Source organism: Ochlerotatus camptorhynchus, unplaced genomic scaffold (assembly GCF_037179485.1).
Source record: "Ochlerotatus camptorhynchus isolate MF236.1 unplaced genomic scaffold, CSIRO-AGI_Acam_v1.1 ptg000096l, whole genome shotgun sequence".
In the NCBI taxonomy this organism is placed as follows: Eukaryota; Metazoa; Arthropoda; class Insecta; order Diptera; family Culicidae; genus Ochlerotatus; species Ochlerotatus camptorhynchus.
Genome location: NW_027040586.1, coordinates 2,398,710 through 2,413,079, shown reverse-complemented (window position 1 = coordinate 2,413,079; position 14,370 = coordinate 2,398,710). Strand labels below are relative to the sequence as shown.

General features: G+C 37.5%; 1 protein-coding gene across 3 annotated transcripts in view; it reads right to left on the bottom strand.

The window, feature by feature from the left end:
* Positions 1–10,114, bottom strand: part of Pi3K92E (phosphatidylinositol 3-kinase 92E) — a 51,015-nt gene extending 40,901 nt beyond the window's left edge. Inside the window, exon 1 of one of the 3 annotated variants that reach the window (XM_065218972.1) lies at positions 9,559–10,114. The gene's annotated coding sequence lies outside the window, so the exon portion shown is untranslated. The remainder of the gene's footprint in view (positions 1–9,558) is intronic. The other 2 variants (XM_065218974.1, XM_065218975.1) reach the window with 2 other exon arrangements.
* Between the last annotated feature and the right edge of the window lie 4,256 nt (positions 10,115–14,370).

The following is a 14,370-nucleotide window of genomic DNA, read 5'->3' as shown; positions in this document are numbered from 1 at the left end:
ATGACGTAATACAAACATGATTAGTTAAAGTACTGAAATCTTTGTAAGTTCTCATTTGTTCAACATCACAGAGAACTTTATAGCAGTAAAGTGATCTCATGGGATGTCTTCCAAATTTCAAAAAAATAAAAAAAAAACCTGAATTTCAAAGGAGATCAATGGATTTCAGGGACATAAACTCACAACCTGCCATGACAATTTTTCAAGCTTCTTTAAGATAAAACAAATGGTTGAAGGATTCCATAAGTTATTCGTAAAATCAGTATTAAATGAATAATCAAGAGCATTTCTAACCTCCATTCCCGCACACAGTACTCATTTTTCTGCCTCGATGTGTTGAATAAAAAAACCATTTACTAAGTTGAATTTTGATTTAGATCGCAAATTGGTTAGTAGAATGGATAGATTAGGGATTCGAGAAAAGTTGGTGAGCAGATCAGACAAATTATAACAGTGCGCAAGCTATATTTAATCAAATTGACTAAATTTCTCAAACTATCGAAGCAGTGCCCAAAACATTCAGGTTCAATGAGTCATTTTCATATGAACACTCTCATCATTAACTGCCTCGTGAGAGTCTGAATGTTTGGGAAGTAAACGAGTCACTTACAGCGGAGCACTCAGTCAGTAGCTCATTCAGCACGTTTATTCTTCCGTGATGGTACCCAATTCTTGTTTTGAATGACTGAGCGTACATTTTCTATGGAAAAAATGCCTCAATTACATGCTGTGTGAGCGAAGGCAAGCGGTGTGAGTCGCCTCTTTATGAGCGTCCCTTACCGTTTGGTACATACGGTCTGGATAGAGCCAAGGTTGTAAATACTCATTTCAGCTAAAACAATGTTTTTTTTTAATTATGAAATAATTAGATGCCATGATCATATTTTGAATTGGTAGGATACAAGAAGAGGTTGCAAAGAATGTGTTTGACATATTAAACCTGTTTATTTCACTTCATGAGAGTCACAATCACCGATTTTTCAAACACTCACTCACTCACTCAGCGATCAGCAAATCGCTGATTGTGACTCATAGAAAGCAAAATTTACAGGTTTGATGTTTCAATCGCATACTTAGTAACCTCTTCTTGTAATTTACGAGTAAAACATGCCATCATACCATCTTTTGGTTTTATTATTCCGAAAAACATGATTTTAGCTGAAATGAGTATTTACAACCTTGGATAGAGCAATGAATTGAATAGAGCAGTTCTTTCACACTCAGCATAATCAGTTAATAATTTTACACTCTGTATGGGAGACACAATCCTCAATAATATTGACAAAGTAAACAAAACATTGCAAGCAAAAACAGCCACCATAGACGTGACAAGTAAACTTATCAGAGGCTTGCAAACATCCTTTGAGGAAATGAAAAAGGATGCAGCTGATCGTGCAACAACTGACGAGAAAACTTCAAAGTAAGTTGACAGCGGTGGTCATGGTTTGAAACACTGCCAATCCTTAGAACAGGTCTAGTCCATCTGAACAACTTTTCCCATGTCGAGAACCTTCAAGAGGTTATGTTAGGGCAATCATTTCAAAATAATGTCACACTATAGCACTGCCTGATGAGTTAACTCTGAGCTGAACTATTTACCTTAAGATATGTCTTGTCCATATGACCAACTTTACCGAAGACGGAAACCTTCTATCTAGTCCATATGTCAAATAAGGACAAACAATTAAAAAATATTGTCACACTAGCCTGGTGAGTCAATTCTGAGCTGAACTTTTTACCTTAAAACAGATCTTGTTAATCTGAACAGCTTTACCGAAGACGGGAACATTCTATCTAGTCAAGATGTTAAGTTAGGTTAAACTATTCAAAATGAATGTGATGAACAGCCAAATGAAAATGAAAGCTAATTTTGAACTAAATTCTTTACCTTAGTATAGGTCTTGTTCATCTGAACAACATTGCCCAACACGGGAACCTTCTATCTAGTAAAAATTTTAAATTAGGACTAACAATTCAACTTGAATGTTACACTAATGCTATATGGTGAGTGAATTTTGAACTTAACACTTTACCACAATATAGGTCTTGTCCTGTCTTGTCCATCTGATCAACTTTACTGAAGACGGGAACCATCCATATGAGTCTGTAGATAGCGTTATACCATAGAGGTAACTCTTAGACTAGAAGGTCCCGAAGAAACATGCTCAACTTTTTGGCTCAGCTCTGGTACTATCTTCGGTCCCAAGCTAATCGATTCACCCCTCGAAACATAGGAAAAACCAATAACCCCTCATTTTATCTGTCAAACTTTCATAGCGAATCAAAACAAACATTGTGTAGTACTAGAATTTCGACTAGAATGGGGTACGTTAATCGTTTGCTTGGGACCAATAGGCTAGTCAAGTAGTGAGCCAATTATAAATCGTTAGTTTCGTATTGATTGTTGGTTATACCATGTGTGTTTAGCGCAACTTGATCATTGTCGTTTTAACGCCATCTAGTGAGTAAAGTGTGTCATACACTATCCATAGTTTTAAAGACCTTGTATTCCTGAATATCTTTGCAAAAGGAAGCAACACCCTATATGGTTGGGATCTCGTGATATGAGTATCTCTAACATCAAATTATGCCACTTCATGGTTATATTTTTACAATGACCTCTCCCCCCGAGAGATCCACCCTAAAAAAACCAGAAAGTGCACTAAATTTACTGTGCAAATCTTATGAAATTTCAGAAATCTATTGAAATTTCGTTAAGATATGGCTGTTTGAATATGGGGTCACAACGTAATTATTTTAATAAGGGATCACAGTAGGCCGCGCTTGAAAGCTGACGTGTTTTTCTTTTGCTGTTTATTTTTCGCTAGCGAATTAAACATTTTTTACTTTAAATTTGTTAATTTGTGTGCTGAAATTTAGTTTCAAGTGTTCATAAAGTTATCATTTAGTGATATATCGTGTTTTGCCTGTCTCCAAAATATACGACGCAGCTTCAGTTCCATTGTTCGGTGTCGGTTTTCATTGCCTCCCGGGAGCCCGGTTCTCCGAGTTCGGAGGCTACACTTTCGGCGTGTATTTCTATTGAGAGATCGGTCCGGTTGGTGAATTAGCCCGGGAATGTGTTGATAATGTGTCCGTCGCGAGTTTTGGTGGTGATTCGGTGGCCGACGTTGCCATGAATCAGTAAGTTTTCCGCTTGCAAAAGTGCTCGGCTGCTTGTCTCTCGTCGGTGCCGGAGATTGCGAGCAATATGAAAGATGCCTCGCTGGATACGCCCAAGACTGGACGGGTGGTAGTTGGTGACCGGGAACTGTTCCTGGTGAAAGCACTAGACGCGATCCTCCTCTCAATTGACCATGGTAATGCAAATTTTTGTTCGTCGAAGGAAGTATTATGACGACTAAAGTGCATCACGAAATGAGAAAATCAAAACTACGGAACCCATTGGAGGATCAAACTAACATGGTGCGACCAGTCCAAATACATTTTAGAATTAAAAAAAAAACATGAACTAAATACGTGCCAGGTTTCAAAAGAATATTTTCGAACCAGGAAGCGTGTATGTAATACCAATATCCAATTGATAACGGTGATGCATACATGTTGGGCTTATTGTAAGTGAAAGTAACCTTGGAATGGGCGTGACTCTCCAGACATTCTGAAATGGGTTGCTGGATCTGCAATAGAGCTATCACTTTCTAACTCCCGGACTAAAGCTGTCTACAATGACCATAACTGCGACATTGTAGAGAGAGTTCTTCCATAATAACACTGCTGGACACACACACAACGTAATTATTTTAATAAAATGTTTCCAATAAAAATTTTTTCAAGGTTTTTGGAGCAGATTTCATCTGATATGATAGAATTCTGGTGGACGTATCTAGTCACGAAAGAATTGGTAAAATCCATCGACAAATAAAAAAGGTACAGCCTTTCAAAGTGGCCTGGAGTCAAATTGACCCCACAGTCAAAGGGCTTGGTGGTTACTTGGGTAATTTTTCCAAAGTGCTTGCAGACCCTTGATGGGGGTCCCTTTAAAATGTCTTATAACAGTCCAGACATTCTCTGCAGTACACTCCAAAAATTCATGAAATACGGCTTTAGATTCTCTTTGTATTTTAAATTTTATTCTAGGGAGGCACTGGCTTCCTTCCATTTGTTTTAATTCGCTTGGAATGATTCTATACAATTCCCCTCGAAAAGAGACGAACCAGCTAAAGACTTAAAGTCTCTATAATAAAGCAAAAAAAAAATCCCATCAGAATTGTCTTCAAATTTTTTCTCATAAAATTCAGTTGGATTTTTTCTTAAAATTATCTAGAAATTCTTTTCTAGATGCCCTTGAACTTATCCTTGAAATTTCCTTAAATTATTCGCAGAATTCCTTTGGAATTGTACCCTTAAAGGTTACAATACGATTATGGTATTTTCACGGATCTTGGATTCCACTTCACAACCGCACAACCGTTATCTCTAGAATTCATTCTAAAATCTCCTCTTTCTCTTATTGATTATTTGAAGGAATGAAAACTTAGTCCAGTCCAATGGTCTTGAATATTTTCAAGGCTCAAAATCTCATGTTCGTTGACGTCGAATTCCTGGCATATTTGTTCGCAAGCAGCAATAAACCAAGCTTGTCCTGGAATTGGGACATTTTAATTCGCGCTTAGTTTTTCAAAATGGAGTATTCGATACTTTTCAATAAATCCTTGCACGAAAATGGCTCATCTTATCGAAATAACATCTGATAAAAAGTTGTAGGAAAATTGAAAGACTTTTAGAAAATAAAATAAATTCTGCAGAAAAATCTCAAATTTTGGTTAAAACAAAACTAAAATAGCAAAAAAATTAAAGTGCATTTTGAAGATTTTTAAACTTATGTTTATTTGAAAGCCTATGCTGTCTTTTCACATTGGAAGCAGGATTAGTTTTCCGTTTGATTCAATAGTGTAAAATGTTGCTCTCATTTTTGCTGTGTTAACCATTAAGTCAACCAAAATGAGATCAAATGGTGTATTCAAAATAAGTTACATCATAACAGCAAATTCTGATTTCAATTTGATCTCTAACTTTGCTCGGGGAGACACTCGCAAGCTGTGTAGATAAAAAGAGGATTTATGAAGATTTGGGAGATTTCTTGTGAAAAAATGGAGAGCGATGCACGTATAAAAATTAAGACGCGACGAATAAAAGAAGATTTTTCGAAGCTTGATTCACTAGCTTGATATTTTTCAAGCATATCAGTATTCAAATTTAAATATAACGCCCCCCTCTCACATTATAGTCTTAAATTTGTCGTACCCTAAAATGCTGCGAAATGAGCAATTACTACAGCCTCCATTTTAAAGGTAATATGCACCAAATCTATCACTCAACAGAGATAATCATGAATTTCAAGAAAACAACTAATATATATAGCAAAAGAGGCTCCCTAGCAATAGAAGCTCCAATGCATTATCTAAGTTCAAATACAAATACAAAGTAATCGACGTTATCTATTCCATTTCATGATTGAACTTCACTCGAAAACAACAACTTTTGAGAACGCGTTAGCTCAGCAAAACACTCACAGCAAACAAGCAAAATTAATTCTCAGAAACTGCCTACACACCTTTCAGTGATAAAATAGTGGAAATGCCGATCGCACTAATTTCCCCGAAGCGGAACTGAACAACAACACCACATTGCTTAACTAACGATAAGCGCCTCGCGAATACATCTGTATTTGAACACAGTGTTGGACCGAACATAAACAGCAACGGGCAACTGTTTTTCTTGAGAAGTCGCAGACCCGTAATCTGTTCACGCGCGCGAAAAACAACACTTTCCGGTTGCGACCGATTCTCCAAAAGATCCCCTTATTCGCATTGCGTCAGCAGGTCATGGTTGATAACAGAAAAAAAAATGGAAAGAGAAAAATACAGCGGTAGTATTCATCCATCCTGCGCATATCTATCCGGTTGTATATGGTATATGGCCTAGCCCAGGGTTTATTTGTGGCACGTGTGCCAACATCATCATTATCAGAGACACGCCGTGCTACTGATACACGAGCCAACGTCAGTGCGCCAGTGATGACTTTCAGCTTAGCTGTAAATTTCCTCTGGTGGAACCGAGGGTGGAACGGAATGGAGGGACAGTGAGTCTATTTTTAAATTTCAAACGATTTCTCCAATTGTTGAGCTTTACTATTTTTAGCATGCTGCAACTTTATAAGTTTATGAAGTGACTTCAACCATGGAATGTTTTTTTTTTTAGTTTCCCTACGTTTTGTACGGTTTTGAACAGTGTATTGGAGCTTTGCCGATAAATGTATTGCGTCATTCAGCAAGTAAACAACAGTCATCCTATAAACGGCTGTGCTGTTGCACGAGTTCAGCGCTGGTTACCTTTCGTGACTAGGCAGAAGTGCGGTGCAGAGGCTGGTGCAGACCTTATTTTCTTGTGTGCGATTTATTAGGAAAATCCAGAAAAAAAATAACGTGCTACGCATTGTTCTACACAGACGATTGCGGATTTCTTAGAAACGATTAACGGTTAGAAATAAGGCTACATTGAATTTGTCGACTTTTTAACAAATATGACCAAAAGCCCGATGTACAGTGGAATGGCTCAATCGATTTCAGAGCAGTTTCTCATTATCTCTTAAATAATTCGAACTAACTCACTCACTTTGAAGTTTTTATTTTTCGAGAGTTTACCAATTGCAGTCTTGATAGGCTATTATTTCATCACAATACCGAGGGACGACTCGAACTATGGTGCTCACTAGCTTGTGCAAAAGGAGGACGCACATTTTTTGCCTGTAGCCTTGAAGACATACTTCAAGTCTCCGCGTACATCGTACGGGTTAGGCAAAAGATGTGCGTCTGACTTAAAAACTGTCGCATTAATGGCCCTTCGGTCATTTTCAACTTCTAATCAATTTTCATACTGCTGTACTCTAACGGAACTATCCACCTACCCTCTTTTAAAGATCATTCTCTAACTAATAAATTATCACACTAAAGCTTCATGTCAGCATTTTCAACCAACTCTGAAAATCGCTAACTTCGCGTATGAAGTAACATAAAAACACTTTGAATGAAACATTTCTAGCTCAAAACGCAAACCGGCTTAACATGATTGTTTCCGATTTGTATGAAGCTTTGCTCATATGTTGGCTACTACAACCTAAGGTTGCCAATTCAATTGAAATATGATTTTTTTCTTCAAGAGTAACTTTTTTTGTAAAATGAGGCCAAAAATTAATCCTACGCATCATTTTTAATAAATTTGCACATACACATTTTTTCCTAAGTCCAGCCGTTCTCACGTTATTGCTAATTTTTAAAATAGAAAAATATGTCTTAACAACATTTTTAACCTTTCTCGAATGTTAGTCGTGATGTCTAGCAACTAAATGCATTTTCCATGATTGATTATTAAATAACAAACAATTCATGACATGGTGGCTGTCAGACTTACTTATTGTCACTAGAATTAGAGAATATATTAACTACAATTATGCTGTTTGAAACTGAAATGTAAGAATGATATTTTTGACTATCAGGAATTGGTTTTGCTTTCATAAAAATCGGATCAAATTCCTTTTCGGCCTTTTCCGTAGGTTTCTAACAAAATGTGTTTTTTTTTTGAAGATCCTCTATTGTATTGTATCTAACAAAATATCTGCAAAATATAGCAGGAAAATTGTTTAGTGCTAACTCGAGCAAAGTCCAGCATCAAAATGACAGCAAATTGAAATCAAGTTTTGATATCAACATCAAACTGAAATCCTAATTTGATTTCAGTTTATGCAATTGATAAATTTTGTTTTTATTTTGCTGTACATTTGCTCTTCAAAAATATGTTGTTGCGGGTTTGTTTTCATTGCCTTAGCATACCACCACATTGAATACTTGTTTTGTTATCAACAGGAAAAATTGATATCAAATTGAGTTTTCAGTTTGCTCTCACTGATAGCAGAAATAGTTTTCAGTGTGATGTCACAGGAAGATTTTTGTGCTCTCAATTTTGGTATTTTAACCGTTAAAACGACCAAACCGACAGCAACCTGAGCAATCATTATCAGCGAAATCACAACATCAAATTAAGATTTCAATTTGATCTCAGACTTTGCTCGGGAAGCCATCCTAAGCCTTTTTACGCAGAATACAAAGGTATGCATAGTTCGTGTAATGTTATGAAAAATATTTCATAACCTTGTGTAACGGTAGAACGTGTGTCATAGATCGTAAATACCACTTCAAGTCTCGCATTGAAAATGTAAACTCTCAATTCAATGTTTCTCTCACATGAACAGTACATTCGTCTGCCACCAAAAACACCACTAGAGTAATAGTGTTATTCCTCGCACATCGAAAAAAAGGTTCATTTACTCCTGCTCTGTTCGTTCACTTGTTCATAAGCTTAAAGTTCTGTTGGCATTATTCGGGCTCCAGGAGGGTTCATACGCAGAAGAAAAATAAGTTCAACGTCTTTTCAAACACTACACTGTCTTCTACACATCAGTTGCTGTACGCAATCGTCAGAAGAAGAAAAATACGAGGCACAACGGACAAGGCATTATACCCAAACAGACGAAAATATACAGTGTGCCGCAGCCAGAGCTTCTGCGTGTTGAGTCATTGACTTAGCATTGGCAATTCATTTGCGTGTTTTGATTCTTTTTTTGTGATGGCTCCCGCAGCGGCGCGTTTCTCTTCACGTTTTACCTGCCTGCGTTTGTTTTGCAACTGTATGGGTGCCATTTGTCGATTCACACATACCCAACGCACCAAACCATCAGTACCTACTCATGTAGTTTTTGCTCTGCTGTACTCAATAGCTTACTATTTTGAAAACCTCTGTTACCTGACGTCGCCTTTGTAGGTCATTCACAATGTATATTTTGCTGACGGATGTGTATCCACAGTTTGCGTCATTTTTTTTTGCTCTTCTAGCAAATATCTCTACTTAGAGCTACAAATACACCAAGGATACGTTGGTAAAACTGCGTAGGTCTGGAGAATATGTGGCAACCCTTCACTTATATAATGTACTTTGTACCAACGTTTTTTATTTCGCTCTAAGCACTGTCCCCCAATACAAAATAATTACGTAGTTTCAATCAAAACAGACATCATACGTCGTATTTTCTATTGTTTGCAAAACATTATTCTACGTCGCTAATAAATTCGTTCCGCAGTGAGCAGGCTGTTTGTGCATATACTCCATACTCATACGTTCCCATTCCATCGTTTGCCATGTATCTTTTAGCTGTAAGGACCACTGACCCCTTCTTTCTCTGATGCTTCATGCACGCCTCGCTATGCGCGCTAAAACCAGGATAAAACAGGAATTGCGTTCGGCGTACACACATATCCACATCTCTTCCTCCTGCCGCTACCCGCTGAGGCCAGGCGGCTAAGTTTTGATCTGCCATCACCAGCCAATAGTGCTAGCACTTGTTTTACCCTCTTCATGCGCGGAGACTAGACCAACAAAATTCGTCCATACCCTACAGACTTTTTCACTTTGTTTTTGTTGTTGTTTTGCTGCTCAATTCCGCTATACCATATAAAATGTACGTCTGCGCTTCTCAATACACACCCGAAAAATCCCAGACACCGTAATGGCGCTCCTTCTTCGTTTCAGCATTTTCCGTCATCCTCTCCATCGCAGTGTCAGCAGCTCACCTTTTTTGCTCATTGCAATCCCCGTCACACGATTGCCTTATTCCTTTCTGCCCCAAAAAACCAATTTATCCCGTGTGCAATAAACACCACTCGACGGCAGGCAGAGGCTTATCACTTGCAATTTTGCATTTTCTTTCTTTTAAATTTCTGCTAGGCAAAATGGTGTACTTTTCGTGGCAAACAATCGTATCTTGGCCTTTTTTCGTTTACTTATTCTTGAACTCTTTCTTCGATCCACACTCTCGAGGGAGTTATTTTCAATGGTCTAGACAAAACACTTTTTTCTCGCTTACCAGTTTGAATTCCGGGCAAACTTTATTTCCACTGCACTTTTGAACGTTTAAATTTCACTCTGGGACACAATTTGGACACTTGGAAAGGAAATTTCTAGTTATTTTTCAACAATATATCAGTCGTTGGCAGATTTCCCGTCCGATTTAGTTGAGCAGCAAAATATTTTTTCATTCCTCACACACACAAGCGCGGTCACGTATCTTCGATTGTAGCGTAAGCAGAACGAGGTTGCTGCGTGTGTAGTGTCGTGGATGAATTAATCTTCGGAAATGTTTCGCCTGGGATGAACCAAATGAATTGAGCTATCCAAGCTGTACCTCCCGAACACTAATGCAACCTGTAAATTCATAGGATCTTGACAGTTCTCACAGCAATCCATATGTAATTTTTATACAATACATATGCAGCTGAAGAAGACTATGCTCTTTGGTGGATAGATAGGCATACATTGTGGTGAGTCGTGGTGAATTATGGTGAATAGCAGCATTCACACACGGAACCGAAAAGTTACCCAAAATTAAGTTCTTTTCACTCATCTCCCATGTTCCGTTCAATAAGCTAATTTTCAGTGAACCGCTTATAGTAGTTTACATTTGACTACGGCAACAATAATCACTTATTCATGAGTATTTTCTACCCAAAATTAAGTTCAATTTACTCAAATTTGAGAATATCTCATATCTCACTAGTAGCTTACTGAACGATAGTCATGAGAAAATCGATTCTCTCGTTCCGTTTTTGACAACAACAAAAAGTAAGAGGTTGTATCCAAGACTCGACCGTAGATCTGACGTAAAATTACGTGCTCCGTATCAATATTTGACGACTATGTTAGGGAAACCACTTTTTGCAGGCAATCGATGATAATTTTGATAACCATTTCAACAGTTGGACATTTGTGTAATTTTCAATAGTGACCTATTGAAAATTGATGAAGTATTCAATTTAGCAGCTTTGAAGAAAAATTACAAATCGATTGGCTTGTTTAGTATTAAAATCCATCCGCTATTGACAAAGTTATAAGTGGTCAAAACCTGACCACTTTTGGTAACATGGTCGATTTTGTTTTTTTTTTTTATTGCATCCCCAATATGTTGCCGAGAGACGTAATCCTATGTCAAAATGTAAACTTTGCGGGAGACCATGTCATAACACTTGAAAGCAATTTTGTGAACTATGAAGTGAAACAAATCCTATTTCTGCATGATGATTTTGGTTTGATTTTATTTATTTGTAAAGTCGCCGGGAAATTGCTTTTTTATAATAACTCCTTACTTGAAAACAGGCAAAAACTCACAAACAGGCTGCTTTTCTCATGGTATATGTATGGAGTGCTAATTCAATAATCAATTAATTACCTCAACATTATGCCCCTAATTTTGGCTCATACATAAATTCAGCAATCAACTAAATTTTCAAAAGCAACCAAAAATATCCATTTGTACCGTCCCAATGTCGCGTTCATCTGGATAAAATTGGTAGCAGATTTTTAGCGATGGGCCCAATCTTAGGCCAACATTAGAGCCAATTCCCCTACAAAAAATTCTATAATCCATATTAAATTTCTTATGTAAGCGCCGATCGAAACAAAGCATTTAGATTAACAACTGAAGTCCCTCCTTCTTTACACATTCTGCACTCAAAATAGCTCACCCCTCTCAGGATTTCCTTCCAAATTGTATGAATGGGGCGGGGCAGAAAGTAGCGTTTGAGCAGAATATGTAAAAAAGGAGGGACTTTGAATGTTAATCTAAATGCGGTACAAGACATGTTTTGTACTGTCAGATAGGGTTCACTACTCCATTTCCGGCTTATTAAGCACAACCCGCACTTTATTTGCACTGCTTGCGGGAACTGACATCCGATTGATAACCTTTACAATATTCAAAACATACTCCTTAACAAATTTGTGGTGGTCCTGAAAAGGACCGTTTAGTCCTGATGGTTGAGTAATGCTGAGCTATTGGGTTGTGGTTGGCGAGCTGTTAATTGTTTGGAGCAAGGTTGACACGCTTGGCATAGATGACCCACAGCTACTCACGAGGAAACTGATTTCGATCCAGCGGCTTCTTCCTCCTTCTATGGGTGCTCATGTGGGCTCTGCAGCTCACTGCTTGCAGGCTGCCTTTCGTGGGGTACGCCACACGCTAGTTACTGCTGCTGCTGCTGCCTTTGACGACCGGACACCACCACACACGGTGATTGAATGAGCACCGTTCAGTGAGACAGATGAGAGTGAGAGTGGGATGCAAACCTGGATGCAAAACTCAAAATTACCTAATACCCCGTTCACATTACAGCCTATATCACGTAATATAGGCTGTCTTGCAATGAGCACTCATACATAGAATCAGGGTTGCTTCCACTCACTTGCTATAAAAAAAATGATTTCCTGGTTCGTCATACATAAGAGATACGGATCTAAGTTGCGAACAAAAGTTGTAGCTAATAACAAAACCTACAAAACCTCTTTACACCATTTTGCGGTATTCTGTTGATGAAAAAAGTTAGGGGCAAATGAATGTAAATGAATGCACGAAATGAATGCAAATGATTTTCCATGCCTGGCTAAAAGCTCACTCATGAAAAATAATGGATTCTGTGACACTACCCCGAATGTCACTACCCCGAATGTCACTACCTCGAACGCCGTTACCCCGAAAGCTACTACCCCGAATGTCCTACTACCCCGAATGGCCATTACCCCGAATACCCTACTACCCCGAATGACCATAACCCCGAAATTAAGACAAACGGAAGAACAGCATGCGATTAAAAGGATAAGGATTGTGCTACATTTCCCCGAATGCCATATCCACGAAAAAAAAAAGTTAGGAATTTTTCAACCTTGGCAATTTTCTTACTATATATTGAGCATAGTGAGCAGATTGCAACCCACCTTAAATTTCAAACCATGCAAATGGAAGATTTAATATGAGATTAACCCAACTACCAATTAATTCCCAAAGCACAGGATGCTCACTATGCCCCTCTTTTCCCTATATTAATGTATTGAGCCGTTTAAAGCATTTTCATTTTTATATATAAAATAATAATCCAAAACCAGTATGCTTGTTTTCAGTTCATTTATTATTCATCATTATTTGATTTGTTTCTTGGAACACCGTTGAGAAATTCTTCCTTTTTTTTTTAGACATGAGCAGTTCTTTGGAGTTTTGAGGTTTTCATACTTTTAAACACTGGAATGTAATTGTAGAAGAAGAAAAAGTAATTTAATAAACAGTAATTGGAATTTTTCCTTCTTTTGATCATGAGCTATTCTTTCAAACTTAATTGGACCAGAAGTTTGTTGAAGTGTCACTACACAGCAAAAAAAGTTGTTGAATATTACATCGAAACTGCTGCAACCAGGTCAATCCATCGGTTGTGTAATATCACATTGTACGATGTACATCGATTTTGCGAACAAAATTACATCCATTGATGTAATATTGTATCTGCTTTTTGCTATTACAGCATTATTTCATACATCAGCTTGAATTACGTTGATCGATATTACATTTTTTTTTGCTGTGTAAAGAGGGAAACTTCAATGCAGAACATGTGAATCTCATACACTCAGATCGCTGTGTGAAGGATTATAATGCCTTTGGAAAAAAATCTGCTTGTTTTTACTGCTAATAATACCAGTTACACCGATTCTATAACATTCCCCAGAAAACCATTCCCCAGAATGTACCATTCCCCAGAAAAGATGATGAAATTAGTAATTTATCACTTTTTTTTGTCATTTTATATTGTTATATATTCAAAGAAGGGAATATTTCCTTCTTTATCGTATATCCAAAGAATTTATTATTTCCTTTTGTTATATTTCCAAAGAAGGGAATATTCCCTTCTTTATCATACATTTAACGAATTAATGATGTTCTCTTTTAACCATATGCAAAGAAGGAAATATTCCCTTCTTTATCGTATATCCAAAGAATTAATTATTTCCTTTTCTTATATTTTCAAACAAGGGAAAACCCTTTGATCCATTAAGGTCTCCTAAAACCCCTTGACCCATTAAGAAGTTTTTCTCTTCTTTTTATATATGCGAAGGAAGATTCCAGGAGTGACTATAATAAACAAAAATACAGCTTACAGCTTTTGGAAATGGATTCGGGGTAATGGGCATTCGGGGTTGTGTACTATTCGGGGTAACGGCGTTCGGGGTAGTGTACCGTTCGGGGTAACGGCGTTCGGGGTAGTGGCATTCGGGGTAGTGACATTCGGGGTAGTGTCACAGAACCAAAATAATGACACCAGTAGGTAGAGGAATGTTTCCTCTACCAGCTAGCATTGTTATCTTGAAGAGGTAAGATTTCATTCGCGAGAAATTTACAATTGTAATTGTTTACAAAAGCAATTACGCCCCTTTGAAATGTTGGCACTGAACTGTTGATTTTTTTTGTTTTGGATACTAGAT